The following is a 15567-nucleotide window of genomic DNA, read 5'->3' as shown; positions in this document are numbered from 1 at the left end:
TGATCACTGACTCCTAATGGTTCCTTTACCTTAAGCTCCCTAATCAAATCTGGGTCACCAACACCCAATCCAGAATTGTCTTTACCCGGGTGGGCTCAACTATGAGCTGCCCTAAAATGCAATCTTATAAGCATTCTACAAGTCCCCTCTCTTGGGATCCAGAGCCAACCTGATTTTCCCCATCTACCTATGTATTGAAATCCCTCATGACTGTTGCAACATTGGACTTCTTTATCTCCTGTTGTAATTTGTAGCCCACATCCTGCCTACTCTTTGGGGGCCTGTATAAAATTCCCATCAACTCCCTTGTAGTTTATTAATTCTACTCACAAGGATTCTAAAGCCTTCCAATCCTACGTCACCTCTTTTTTTTAAGCCAACAGAGCCACCCAAACAACTCTGCCTACCTGCTTGTGCTTTTGAAACATGGTGTATCCTTGGATGTTAAGTTCCCAGCTATCTTCTTTCAGCTGCATGCATTCAAATATAACATCTTCAGTTCTGTATTCATCACCTTTTTTTTTATTTTGGTCCCCTCTTACACTCAACTCATCCCACTGACTGCTGTTTTGCCCTATTATCTGCATAGCAACTGCCTTTTCACAGCCCTATGCCTAACAACCAATGAGCAAAAGATGACAAACTGGGCAAGTAAAATAAATAGATAAATAATAATACTTAGAAATTGAGTTAGAGTTCTTGAAATTGAGCCATAGGTTGCAGAATCAGTTCAGAAACTGATAGGTTGTGGAATGAGTTGCATGTGGTAATCCTGATAGGGAAAAAACAAAGAAGCAGCTGCATTCAACCATAGAGCACTGTGGCAGAGAAACAGGCTTTTCAGCCCATCTATGCCAAGCTCAACTGTTATTGTAATCCCACCGACCTGCACCTGGATCGTGTCGATACAGAGAGGAAACCATTTCCATACTATCGTGAATATTCATAACTACTACAGTTTAGAAATTTTTCATGATCTCATTATAGAACGCATTGTACATTGAGACCATCAGATTTGAGCTGATTCTTGAGCTTTATAGTTTTGCTTAGACCCATTCAATCTGTCTAAACTCATGTCTTAACCTGTCTCTCTATAGCACATAGTCATATCAAAGAAATAGGCCCTTTGAGTCATCTAGCTCATGCAAAACTATTTTTCTACCTAGTCCCATTGACCCACACCTGTACCATAGCCCTCCATACCCCTTTGTTATGTACCCCTAGGGTTCATATTTTCTGTGGACAATCACTTTAAAATGTCGGGAGAATGAGACTGGCTTTTGGACACTGTTTGAGCTGTTACAAAGAGAGAGAGGGAGTTGGCCAAAGGAGGGGGAGAGAGAGAGAGAGAGAGAGAGAGAGAAAGAGAGCGAGAGAGAGAGAGAGCGAGAGAGAGAGAGAGAGAGAGAGAGAGAGAGAGAGAGAGAGAGAGAGAGAGAGAATATATATGATTGCTAACCTGATTGATAAATCTGCATTTATAGTACTGTATTGCGTAGTTACTAATAAACACTATTAGTTTACAGCAATACCAGACTCCAAAGTATTTTCCATTTCTGCTGGTTCTTTAACCCGTCACGGGGTACGTGACACCTTCCATCCACGTACCTATTCAAATTTCTCTTGAATGTTGAACTTGAATGCACATCCACCACTTCTGCTCTCATTTCCTTCCATGCTCTGACCACCCTTATGCTCCCCTTAATTATTTCACTTTTCCCCTTTAACCATGACCTCTAGTTCTAGTCTTACCCAACCTTAGTGGAAAAAGTCTGCTTGCTTTAACCCTATCTATACCCCTCAAAACCCCTCTATCAAATCTTCTCTCATTTTTCCACGCTTCAGAAATACTCTTTTAATCTCATTGATATCTTGGGTGACCAGAACTGCACACAATTAGACCTCACCAATGTCTTATACAACCTCAAGATAACATCCCAACTCCTGCACTTAATACCTCAGTTTATGAGGCCAATGTGCCAAAAGCTTTCTTACGCCATGCAGCTTACTCCACTAATCTATTTGTTCAAGGTCAATCAATTAATGGTGGACACACAAAATGGTGGTACATACATAACAAAGCTATCCTTGCTATACAAGAAAGGAAAGAAAACAGAATATTGTTTGAAAAAGTGACAGGGTCACATAAAATTAAGCTGATGGAGAAAAGTAACCACCACAAGGTAAGATTTACACTTGCTCTGTCACAGTATGTTATTGTGATGTCTGTGTTACTGAGGGAGACCCATAGAGACTACTAAATACATTTTTTCCCTTTATTATTACAGTCAGCACAACAACTTAACAATTTCAAGATTTAGAAGCCTAGCTGTGCAAGACAAGTGAGATTCCCACATGTCTGATATTTGGGATTCTGCCCTCCTCAAGTGCATTTGGACATTCTACTGAGAAGTGTTAAGAGAAGATGAGGCGTCAAGGAAAGAAGTTGTTGCTCAAATTTGAAAATGAATGGGCCATTAAATACCCCTGTATTCAACCAGTTCCGGAGTGTCTTCAGAACTTTTACTGCACGGTGTGTGAAATCTATTTGAGTTGTGGCAGACATGGGGAGAAAGACATTATGAAACATCTCAGCACACTGTCTCACTGCAGAAGATCTGAAAGGCAGAACCCCATCTATAGGAAGAAGGATATGATCGAAACAGTACTGGGTACAGTTGCTGAATCGGGCAAAAGGATTTATGTTCTTCTCTACAAAATGGTGAGTATCCACTGGAGGAAAAGAAAGTAATCATTCTGGGTAGCTGTCATGATAAAATATGCTGTAGTCTGCATGGTTTCCTTAAGGAAAATTCTTACCTGACAAATCTGTTGGACTCCTTTGAAGAAATAAAAAGCAGGACAAACAATCAGTGAATGTTGCATACTTGGATTTTTAGAAGGCCTTTGACAAGGTGCCACATAACAGGCTGCTTAATAAGTTAAGCGCCCATGGTATTACAGGAAAGATATTAGAATGGATACAGCATTGGTTGATTGGCAGGAGGCAAAGAATGGTAATAAAAGGAGCCTTTTCTGGTTGGTGTTCCACAGGGTCTGAGTTGGGGCTGCTTCTTTTTATGTTATATGCCAATGAATTGGACAACAGAATTAATAGATTTGTGTCCAGGTTTGAGGAAATAGGAGGCAACAGAAGGACTTAGACAGATTAGAAGATTGGGCAAAGTGGCAGATGGAATACAGTATTTGGAAGTGTATGGACATGCACTTTGATCGAAAAGATAAAAGGGTAGACTATTTTCTAACAGGGAGAAAATTTAAAAATCTGAGGGACTTGGGAGTTTGTAGGTTCAGTCTGTGGTGAGGAAAGCAAGTACAACGTTAGCATTCGTTTCAAGAGGACTAGAATATAAAAGCAAAAATGTAATGTTGAGACTTTATAAAGCACTGGTGAAGCCTCACTTGGAGCAGTTTTTGGACCCTTATATTTGGAAGGATGTGCTGACATTGGAGAGAATTGTACAGAGGATGTGAAGAGTCTGCAGAGGGATATAGATAGGTTAAGTGAGTGGGCCAAGGTCTGGCAAATGGAATACAACGTTGGTAAATGCAAGATCATCCACTTTGGAAGGAATAATAGAAGAGCAGATTATTATTTAAATGGTGAAAGATCGCAGCATGCTGTTGTGCAGAGGAACCTGGGAGTGCTTGTGCATGAATTGCAAAAAGTTGACTTGTAGGTACAACAGGTTATTAAGAAGGCAAACAGAATGTTGACCTTCATTTCTAGAGGGATTGAATTCAAGAGCAGGGAGGTCATGCTGCAGCTATACGGGGTACTGGTGAGGCCACACATGGAGTACTGTGTGAAGTTTTGGTCTCCATACTTAAGGATATACTCTGGAGTTCAGAAGAATGAGAGGGGATCTTATAGAAACATACAAAATTTTGAAAGGGATAGATAAGATAAAAGTAGGAAAGTTGTTTCCATTAGTAGGTGAGACGAACTAGGGGGCATTGCCTCAAGATTCAGGGGAGAAGATTTAGGACAGAGATGAGGAGAAACTGTTTTCCCCAGAGAGTGGTGAATCTGTGGAATTATCTGCCCAGGGAAGCAGTTGAAGCTTCCTCACTAAATATAAGTATTTTACTACATAAGTAAGGGAATTAAGGGTTATGGGGAAAAGGCAGGTAGATGGAGCTGAGTTCATGGACAGATCAGCCATGATCTTATTGATTGGCGGAGCAGGCTCGATGGGTCAGCTGGCCTACTCCTGCTCCTATTTCTTATGTTCTTATGAGAGGGTTCAAAGGAGGTTCACAAAATTGATTCCAGGATTGAAAGACTTATCATATGAAGAGAGTTTGATGGCTCTGGGCCACTACTCACTGGAAGAATGAGGGGTGACCTCAATAAAACCTATCAAATATTCAAAGACCTAGATAGAGTGCAAATGGAGAAGATGCTTTCTATAATGCGATTGTCTAAGACCAGAGGACACAGCCTCAGAATAGAGAGGCGTCCTTTTAGCACAGAGATAAGGAGGAAATTCCTTAGCTAGAGAGTGGTGAATCTGTGAAATTTGTAGTCACAGGCAGCTGTGGAGGCCAAATTATTGGGTATATTTAGGGCAGAAATTGATAGATTCTTGATTAATCAGGGAATGAAGGGAGACAGGGAGAAGGCAGGAGATTGGGGCTGAGAGAGAAAATCGATCAGTCATGATGAAATGGCAGAGCACACTTGATGGGCCAAATGGCCTAATTTTCTTCTATATCTTATGGTCTTATGTTTTGTAACTCCAAAACATAAAACTAATTTAAGGAAAAACACAGAGCCGGGAGATGCATGTCTTAGTTTTGATTTTTACTTTAGCAAGGTGTGCATGTATGACGTGGTGGCATAATGATATATGCCATTTGCATATATTAAGATATAACCCATAATGAATTATTTAAACAAAGAATGCATAATGAAACAATATATTTACAGTATTACTGAAATATTAAATACACAACAGTAGCCTGCTCCCTTGTTCATCAAAACAAGATAATTTTGTCTTCTGTATGGACAGATTAGGGGTGCCTCCATAGCATCGTCATTGGTGCAACACTATTACAGCTTGGCATGTTGGAGTTCAGAGTTCAATCCCGGCGTCCTCTGTATGGAATTTGTACGTGGATTTCACTGGGTCGTCCAATTTCCTCCCACAGTCCAAAGACCTACTGACTAGGTTAATTGATCATTGTACATTGTCCAGCAATTAGGCTAGAGTTAAGTCAGAGTTGTCAGCGCTGCTGAGAGATGCAGCTCAAAGGGCTGGAAGAGCCTACTCTGTGCTGCATCTCCAAATAAAATAAATAACATTTTTAAATAATGAAATTTACCCACCAACTCCTTGGAACGTAGGAGGGAGCCAGAGCACCCGGAGGAAAACCATGCAGATCACAGGGAGAACGTACAAACTCCTTACAGTCAGCAGCATAATTGAACCCAGATCACTAGTGCTGTGTTATGCTAACTGCTACGCTACTGTGTCACTATTAAGAAAGTTCCGTTTCCTAACTCGGTGACTAGCTACACAAAATGAGTATGGAAGAACTTCAATATTATCAGAATCAGATTTATTATCACCTGCATGTGATGTGAAATTTGTTAACTTAGCAGCAGCAGTTCAATGCAATACATAATCTAGCAAAGAAATGATAAGTCCCTTCGCCCTTGAAATAGCCCTCCACTAATCATACCTGGTTGTCTGGTCCAGGCCTGGGTTGCCAGACTTGAATGCCATAGATCTAGCCTTCAGCAGACGACATACCTCCTGGTTCATCCACGGCTTTTGGTTTGGGGATGTACAGTAAGTCTTTGTGGGCACACACTCATCCACACAGGTTTTAATGAAGTTGGTAACAACTGCAACATACTCATCCAGATTCGAAGATGAATCCCTGAATACAGTCCAGTCCTGTAGCCGCTCTTGTGCTTCCCTTGTCCATGCATTAGCCCTGCTTTCGTTGTTGGTACCTATGTACATTTACCATAATTAGTACCATTACCACCAGGTATGGAGGGGTGACTGCACAGGTTTGGAAAAGCTGCAGAAAGCTGTTAACTCAGCCAGCTCCATCATGGACACTAGCCTCCCCAGCACCAAGGACACCTTCAAAAGGTATAAAGTCTCAAAAAGGCGGCATCCATCATTAAGGAAGCCATTCCCCAGGACATGCCCTCTTCTCATTGCAACCATCAAGGAGGTGGTACAGGAGCCTGAAGCCACACTCAACAATTCAGGAACAGCTTCTCCCCCTCCACCATCAGATTTCTGAATGGACAATGAACCCATGAACACTACCTCACTACTTTTTTTCTTCTCTTTCTGCACTACTTGTTCAATTTAATTTTTAAAACTATGTTTGTTATTGAAATTTATAGCTTATTTATTATGTATTGCATTGCACTGCTGCCACAAAACAGCAAACTTCATGACATATGTCAGTGATATTAAACCTGATTCTGAACCCTTGCTCTGTCTTAGAAGAGGCACCAGATAGACAACAATCTTCTTGACAAATGGTCTATACTGCAAAGAACATCAATTCCCATCACCAGACAATCCCTTTCTGCCATTAAATTATTAGTCATTCAGCCATCTTGAATAGCCTCTTGACAATAGGTCTTTGACCTCAAACATTAGCTCACTTTCTCATTCCATAAATGCTGCCTGACATGTTGAGTGTTTCCATCATTCTCTAATGTTATTTCAGACTCTCAACATTTACAGATTTTTAAAATCTTTATAGCAGCCTCTCCAGACTCTAGATTGGGGATTGCCAAACGTCATGTGGATTTTCTGGTGTAGTCTGTTTTGTCATATGCTTTTGTGATATCATTCTGGAGGAACGGTGTCTCATTTTTTAACTGCATTGCATTTGTGGTTTCTAAATGACAATAAACTGAATCTGAAAATATAGTAGCGTAGTAGAATGGTAGGAATAGGGTTAGCGTATAGCACCAACAATTTGGGTGGAATTCCTGGCGCTGTCTGTAAGAAATTTGTATGCTCTCCCCGTCGATGCATGGGTTTCCTCCGGGTGCTCCTGTTTGCTCCAAAAATTCCTAGAAGTAAGGTTAGGCTTAGTAAGTTGTGGGCATGTTATGCTGGTGTCAGAAGCATGGTGACACTTCTGGCATGCTCAGTATAATCCTTGCAGATTTGACGATACAAACAACACACTTTACCTTATGTTTTGATATTTCAGTGTACATGTGACAAGTAAAGTTAATTCTTAATATGAATGTCTTAAACAGAAGAATAAGCTGGAGGAACTCAGCAGGTCAGGCGCAATCTACGGAGGGAAATGGACAGTCCTCGTTTCGTGTAGAGTCCCTTCCAATGTACCCAAAGTGTGGATTATTCAGTTCCCTCCATAGATGCTGCCTGTCCCACAGAGTTCCTCCAGTATTTCCTGTTTTGCTTCAAGTTTCCAGCATCTGTAGTTTCTCCTGTGCCACATTAAGCAAAGTAATTGGCAATTCACAATGCACGGTGAACTGAAAACTGATTCCTTAGAAGGGATACAGCCTCTCCAATTGCTGGCTTTGTGGCCAAGTTTGCAGAGGATACAAAGATAGGTGGAGGGACAGGTGGTGTAGAGGAAGCAGGGAGTTTACAGAAGGACTTGGACAAGTTTGGACAATGGGCAAAGTAGTGTCAGATGGAATACAGTATCGAGAAGTGTATGGTCATGCACTTTTTGGTAGAAGAAATAAAAGTATAGACTATTTTTTAAATGGTGTGAAAATTCTACCATCTGAGGTGTAAAGGGACTTGGGATTCCTCCTGCAGAATTCACTAAAGGTTAATTTGCAGGTTGAGTCAGTGGTGAAGAAGGCAAATGCAATGTTAGCATGTCTCCCTCACTGGACCCCCTGCAGTTTGCGTACCGTCCCAACCGCTCAACAGATGATAACATTGCCACCACCCTCCACTTGGCCCTAACCCACCTGGACAAAAAAGACACATACGTTCGGATGCTGTTCATAGACTTCAGTTCAGCATTCAACACAATCATCCCTCAGAAACTGATTGGAAAGCTGAGCCTACTGGGACAACACCTCCCTCTGCAACTGGATCCTAGACTTCCTGACTGGGAGACCTCAGTCAGTCTGGATCAGGAGCAGCATCTCCAACACCATCACACTGAGCACGGGGGCTCCCCAGGGTTGCGTGCTCAGTCCACTGCTGTTCACTCTGCTGACCCACGACTGTGCTGCAACACACAGCTCGAACCATATCATCAAGTTCGCCAACGACACGACCGTGGTGGAACTCATCAGCAAGAACGACGAGTCAGCATACAGAGAGGAAGTGCAGCAGCTAACGGACTGGTGCAGAGCCAACAACCTGTCTCTGAATGTGAACAAAACAAAAGAGATGGTTGTTGACTTCTGGAGGGCACGGAGCGACCACTCCCCGCTGAACATCGACGGCTCCTCGGTAGAGATCGTAAAGAGCACCAGATTTCTTGGTGTTCACCTGACGGAGAATCTCACCTGGTCCCTCAACACCAGCTCCATAGCAAAGAAAGCCCAGCAGCATCTCTACTTTTTGCAAAGACTGAGGAAAGTCCATCTCCCACCCCACATCCTCATCACATTCTACAGGGGTTATATTGAGAGCATCCTGAGCAGCTGCATCACTGCCTGGTTCGGAAATTGCACCATCTCAGATCACAAGACCCTGCAGCGGATAGTGAGGTCAGCTGAGAAGGTCATCGGGGTCTCTCTTCCCGCCATCACGGACATTTACACTACACGCTGCCTCCGCAAAGGAAACAGCATTATGAAGGACTCCATGCACCCCTCATACAATCTCTTCTCCCTCCTGCCGTCTGGGAAAAAGCTCCGAAGCATTCAGGCTCTCACGACAGTTTCTTCCCCAAGCTATCAGACTCCTCAATACCCGAAGCCTGGACTGACACCTTGCCCTAATGTCCTGTTTATTATTTATTGTAATGCCTGCACTGTTTTTGTGCACTTTATGCACTCTGTAGTCTACTGTAGCCTTCGCCTTGTTTTTTTTTTACGTAGTTCAATCTAGTTTTTGTACTGTGTCATGTAACACCATGGTCCTGAAAAACTTTGTCTCATTTTTACTATGTACTGTACCAGCAGTTATGGTTGAAATGACAATAAAAGTGACTTGACTTGACTTGACTTTGAACTTCAAAAGGAGTAGAATATAAAAGCAAGGATGTAATGTTGAGACTTTATAAAGCACTGGTGAGGCCTCTCTTAGAGTATTGTGAGCAGTTTTGGGCTCCTTATCTAAGAAATGATATGCAGACATTGGAGAAGGATCAAATGAGATTAACAAAAATGATTCCAGAATTGAAAGGCTTATCATATGAGGCATGTTTGATGGCTCTGGACGTGCATTCACTAGAATTCAAAAGAATGAAGGGGGAATCTCATTGAAATCTACCAAATATTTAAAGGCCTTGATATAGTGGATGTGGAGAAGATGTCCCTATGGTGGAGAGTCTAAGGCTAGAGGTCAGAGCCTCAGAAAAGAGGGACGTCCATTCAGAACGGAAAGGAGGAATTTCTTTAGCCAGAGAGTGGTGAATCTGTGGAATTTGTTGCCACAGATAACCGTGGAGGCCAAGTCATTGGGCATATTTAAGGCAGAGGTTGATAGATTCTTGATAAGCCAAGAAATGAATGGATACAGGGAAAAACAGAAGATTGGGGCTAAGAGGAAAATGGAAGAGAACCAATGGGTCAAATGGCCTAATTCTGCTCCTACATCTTATGGTCCACATTGCCAAGAGTTTTATCATTAATACTATATTCTGCCATCATATTTGACCTACCAAAATGAACCACATCACACTTATCGGGGTTGACCTCCATCTGCCAATTCTCAGCCCAGTTTTGCATCCTATCAATGTCCCACTGAAACCTCTGACAGCCCTCCACACTATCCACAACTCCTCCAACTTTTGTGTCATCAGCAAATTTACTAACCAATCCCTCCACTTCCTCATCCAGGTCATTTATAAAAATCACAAAGAGTAAGGGTCCCAGAACAGATCTCGTCACCGAACTCCATGCAGAATATGACCCATCTATAACCACTCTTTGCCAAGGCGATGTCCCCTTGGATCCCATGCCTCCTTACTCTCTCAATAAGCCTTGCATGGGGTACCTTATCAAATGCTTTGCTAAAATCCATATACACTACATCTACAGCTCTACCTTCATCAATGTGCCTGGTCACATCCTCAAAAAATTCAGTCAGGCTCGTAAGGCACGACCTGCCTTTGACAAAGCCATGCTGACTATTCCTAATCATATTATGCTTCTCCAAATGTTCATAAATCCTGCCTCTCAGGATCTTCTCCAACAATTTACCAACCACTGAAGTAAAACTCACTGGTCTATAATTTCCTGGGCTATCCCTACTCCCTTTCTTGAATAAGGGAACAACATCCACAACCCTCCACTCCTCCGGAACCTCTCCCATCCCTATTGATGATGCAAAAATCATTGCCAGAGGCTCAGCAATCTCCTCCCTCGCTTCCCACAGTAGCCTGGGGTACATCCCGTCCAGTCCCGGTGACTTATCCAACTTGATGCTTTCCAAAAGCTCCATCAGATCCTCTTTCTTAATATCTACATTCTCAAGCTTTTCAGTCCACTGCAAGTCATCCCTACAATTGCTACGATCCTTTTCCATAGAGGATACTGAAGCAAGGTATTCATTAAGTACCTCCGCTATTTCCTCCGGTTCCATACACACTTTTCTATTGTCATACTTGATTGGTCCTATTCGCTCACATCTTATCCTCTTGTTCTTCACATACTTGTAGAATGCCTTGGGGTTTTCCTTAATCCTGTCCACCAATGCCTTCCCATGGCCCCTTCTGGCTCTCCTAATTTCATTCTTAAGCTCCTTCCTGCTAGCCTTATAATCTTCTCGATCTCTATCATTATCCAGTTTTTTGAACCTTTCGTAAGCTCTTCTTTTATTCTTGACTAGATTTTCAACAGCCTTTGTGCACCATGGATCTTGTACCTTACCATCCTTTCCCTGTCTCATTGGAATGTAGCTACTTAGAACCCCACACAAATATTCCCTGAACATTTACCACATTTCTTCCATACCTTTCCCTAAGAACATCTGTTTCCAATTTATGCTTCCAAGTTCCTGCCTGATAGCCTCATAGTTCCCCTTATTCCAATTAAACATTTTCCTAACTTGTCTGTTCCTATCCCTCTCCAATGCTATAGTAAAGGAGATAGAATTGTGATCATTATCTCCAAAATGCTCTCCTAGTGAGAGACCTGACACCTGACCAGGTTCATTTCCCAATACCAGATCAAGTACAGCCTCTACTCTTGTCAGCTTATCTACATATTGTGTTAAGAAACCTTCCTGAACACACCTAACAAACTCCACCCACAGAGACTCCATAGACAAACCCTCCATGACTTCCCCCCTTTTTGCAGCCATGACACTATCTCTGATCAGCAATGCCATGCCCCCACCTCTTTTGCCTCCCTCCCTATCCTTTCTGAAACATCTAAGTCTGGCACTTGAAGGAACCATTCCTGCCCCTGCACCATCCAAGTCTCTGTAATGGCCACAACATCATAGCTCCAAGTATTGATCCACTTTATTCATGATACTTCTCGCATTAAAACAAACACTTCTCAAACCACTGGATCGAGCGCGTTCCTTCTCTATCACCTGCCTATCCTCCCTTTCGCACTGTCTCCAAACTTTCTCATCAGGATTTTCTAATTATATTTCACATTTTCAAGACACAAAGTATTTTGGTACTCCAAACCTCAAAGACCAGTTTTTGTCATGTGCACAAGAACAAGGTTTACTCATCTCTGCATTGAAGTGAGGGTGTGGCCATTGCAAAACTACTGTGCTGCGCCAGTGTCCTTTGGGGCCACCTGGTAAAGGAAGGCATTGTGATAAAACTAGAGGAAAAGCATTTTAACAAAGGCAAAGGTCTCACTCTAAGTAAGAACTGGAATTCAATTGTAAACAAGGTGGGAGAGCAGAAGCCTGATTGGATGAGGACTAACCAATCAGGAGGAACAGATGACAGGGGTATAAATACCACTGGATGAGACATGCCCAGGCATCAATCCTAGTGAAGATAGCAGTGTTTGTCATTGAAACGTCGGTTATAATCAACATCTGTGTTGGCACGTGGCCAAGTGGTTAAGGCATTCATCTAGTGATCTGAAGGTTGCTAGTTTGAGCCTTTGCTGAGGCTGCCTGTGTCCTTGAGCAAGGCACTTAACCACACATTGCTCTGTGACGACACTGTGCCAAGCTGTATAGGTCCTAATGCTCTTCCCTTGGACAACATCGGTGGCATGGAGAGGGAAGACTTGCAGCTTGGGTAACTGCTGGTCCTCCACAAAAAAAAAACCTTGCCCAGGCAAGGAAACTTTCCAAGGCGCAAATCCATGGTCTATCAAGACTAACAGAGGCCTACTATAATCAACACCTGCAACCAGCTGGAAGCCTGAGAAGAGTTCATTCATCATATACACCAGGATCCTTTTTCAGTTCTGAATACTATTGGCTACTTCTACTGTTTGCACATTGGATGTTAACGGCCTTCCTTTTTCAATGGGTTCTATGGGGTTTCTTTGTTTTGTGGCTGCCTGAAAGGAGACGTATCTAAAGGTTGCATAAAGTATACATTCTTTGATAATAAATGTACTTTGAACTTTGAAACATAATCAACGAATTGGCCTCCGTGCCTAACCACATTACATGCCATGCCGATGCTTCAGGCCAAAACCTGTCTTCAGGACAAGAAAGGAAGTGAGAAGATGCCAGAATAAAAGGCGGGGGGAGAAGGAGGCTAGCTAGAAAGTGATAGATGAAGCCAGGTGGGTGAAAAAGGTAAACACAAAGTACACTGCAGATGCTGGGGTCAAATCAACATGTACAAACAAGCTGGAGGAACTCAGCAGGTTGGGCAGCATCCGTTGAAATGAGCAGTCAACGTTTCGGGCCGAGACCCTTCGTCGGGACTGAAGAAGGAGGGGGCAGGGGCCCTATAAAGAAGGTGCCAGGTGAAAAACCAATCAGAGGAAAGATCAAGGGGTGGGGGAGGGGAAGCAGGGAGGGGATAGGCAGGAAAGGTGAAGAAGGAATGTAAAGGGAAAGCACTATGTGTAGTAGAAGAAGGCAGAATCATGACAGAGGTGACAGGCAGCTGGAAGAGGAGGCAGAGTGAAACTGGGATGGGGGAAGGGAGAGGGAGGGAATTACCGGAAGTTGGAGAATCCGATGTTCATACCAAGGGGCTGGAGACTACCCAGACGGTATATGAGGTGTTGCCCCTCCAACCTGAGTTTGGCCTCATCGTGGCAGTAGAGGAGGCCATGTATGGACATATCTGAATGGGAATGTGAAGCAGAGTTGAAGTGGGTGGCAACCGGGAGATCCTGTCTGCCGTGGATGCAATAGATGACCCCAACAGACTTACAAGTGAAGTGTTGCCTCACCTGGAAGGACTGTTTGGTGCCCTGAATGGTGGTAAGAGAGGAGGTTAGGGACAGGTGTAGCAATTACACTTGCAGGGATAAGTACCAGGTGGGAGATCTGTGGGGAGGGACGTGTGGACCAGGCAGTTGCGGAGGGAACAATCCCTGCAAAAAGCAGAGAGGGGTAGAGAGGGAAAGATGTGCTTAGTGGTGGGGCCCTGTTGAAGGTGGAGGAAGTTGCGGAGGATAATACGCTGGATCCAGAGGCTGGTGGGGTGATAGGTGAGGACAAGGGGAACATGGTTCCTGGTGTGGTGACGGGAGGATGGGGTAGGGCCGAAGTGCGGGAAGTGGAGGAGATGCGGGTGAGGGCATCATTGATGATGGCAGAAGGGAAACCACGATTCTTAAAGAAAGAGGACATTTGAGATGTCCTGGAACGGAATGCCTCATCCTGGGAGCAGATGCAGCAGAGACGGAGGAACTGGGAATAGGGAATAGCATTTTTACATTTGGCAGGGTGGGAAACATAGAAACATAGAAAATAAGTGCAGGAGTAGGCCATTCGGCCCTTCAAGCCTGCATCATCATTCAGTATGATCATGGCTGATCATCCAACTCAGAACTCTGTACCTGCTTTCTCTCCATACCCCGAGGAAGAGGTATAGTCGAGGTAGTTATGAGAGTCAGTGAGTTTATAGAAGATGTCAGTGGACAGTCCATCTCCAGAGATGGAGACCGAGAGATCGAAAAAGGGGAGAGAGGTGTCCAAGATGGTCCAAGTGAATTTGAGGGTTGGGTGAAAGTTAAGAGGCAAAGTCGATGAAATTGACGAGCTCAGCATGGGTGCAGGAAGCAGTACCAATGTAGTCGTCAATATAGCAAAGGAAAATTTGGGGAGCAGTACCAGTATAGATTTGGAGCATAGACTGTTCCACATAATCCACGAAGAGGGAGGCATAGCTGGGACATAGTCAGGCATAGTCCTGACGAAAGGTCTCAGCCTGAAACGTTGACTGCTCGTTTCAACAGATGCTGCCCGACCTGCTGAGTTCCTCCAGGGTTAAAAAGGTAAAGGGCTAGAGGGGAAGGAATTTGATAGGAAAGGACAGTGTGCCATGGGAGAAAGGGCAGAGGGAGGGGCACCAGGGGGAAGTGATAGGCAGGTGAGGAGAAAAGTTGGGGAATAGAAGAAGAGAGAAGGAAGGGGGAAAAGAAGGAAAAATGAATGTTTATGCCACCACTTTGGAGGTTACCCAGACACAATATGAGATGTTGCTTCCCCACCCTGAGAGTGGCCGCACTGGGCACAAGAGGAGGCCACGGACCAAAATGTCATTGCGGGATAGGAATTAAAATGGTTGGCCACCAGCTAATTTCACTTCTGGCAGATGAAGCAGAGGTGCATCCTCCAAATACATTGGTACAGTTACAGAAAAAGTGCTGTGCAAGTAAAGAATAAGGTGCAAAGCCATAACGGGGTAGATTGTGAGGTTAAGATTCTATTTTGTCTTTCTAGGGAACTGTTCATTAGTCTTATTACAGTGGGATTGAAACTTTCCTTGAGCCCGGTGATGGGTGCTTTCAGGGTTTTGTATCTTCTGGTCGACAGGAGAGGGAAACAGAGAGATTATCCGTGGCGGGTAGGATCTTTGATCATGTTGTGTACTTTACCGAGGCAGCAAGAAGTGTAGACAGAATCCCTGGAGGGGAGACTGTTTACCATAATATGACGCGATGTGTGCACAACTCTCTGCACACCCATGTGAGGTTACAGGGTATTCATTGCACAGTGTATCAAGGGATTCCGAATATCCTTCCACTCTGCTCCTCTTTACCTGTTTTGTCTGATAGGCCAAAAGTCTCTAAATGACCGGATCACTCTTTTCCCTCATCGACGCTTCACTCTCCTCGGTTTGTATCATAGATTATATCAGAATTCTCACCTTCACTTTCTACCGGCCTGCCGCTCAGGCTCGGTATCCGTGGCAACCGCGACGCGCAGTGCCCAGCGGCGAACCAGCGTCTGAATGGAATTGTGGGGGTTTAATATATATGTATTGACTACAGTCCCCGCA

At 43.7% G+C, this 15567-nt stretch overlaps 1 protein-coding gene across 1 annotated transcript in view; it reads right to left on the bottom strand.

The window, feature by feature from the left end:
* Window positions 1-15520, bottom strand: part of xrra1 (X-ray radiation resistance associated 1) — an 85031-nt gene extending 69511 nt beyond the window's left edge. The window contains exon 1 of the mRNA XM_073041936.1: window positions 15436-15520. The gene's annotated coding sequence lies outside the window, so the exon portion shown is untranslated. The remainder of the gene's footprint in view (window positions 1-15435) is intronic.
* Window positions 15521-15567: the final 47 nt, after the last annotated feature.

Source organism: Hemitrygon akajei, chromosome 4 (assembly GCF_048418815.1).
Source record: "Hemitrygon akajei chromosome 4, sHemAka1.3, whole genome shotgun sequence".
In the NCBI taxonomy this organism is placed as follows: Eukaryota; Metazoa; Chordata; class Chondrichthyes; order Myliobatiformes; family Dasyatidae; genus Hemitrygon; species Hemitrygon akajei.
The sequence above is the reverse complement of the archived record's forward strand: the minus strand, read 5'-3'. Positions and strand labels throughout refer to the sequence as shown.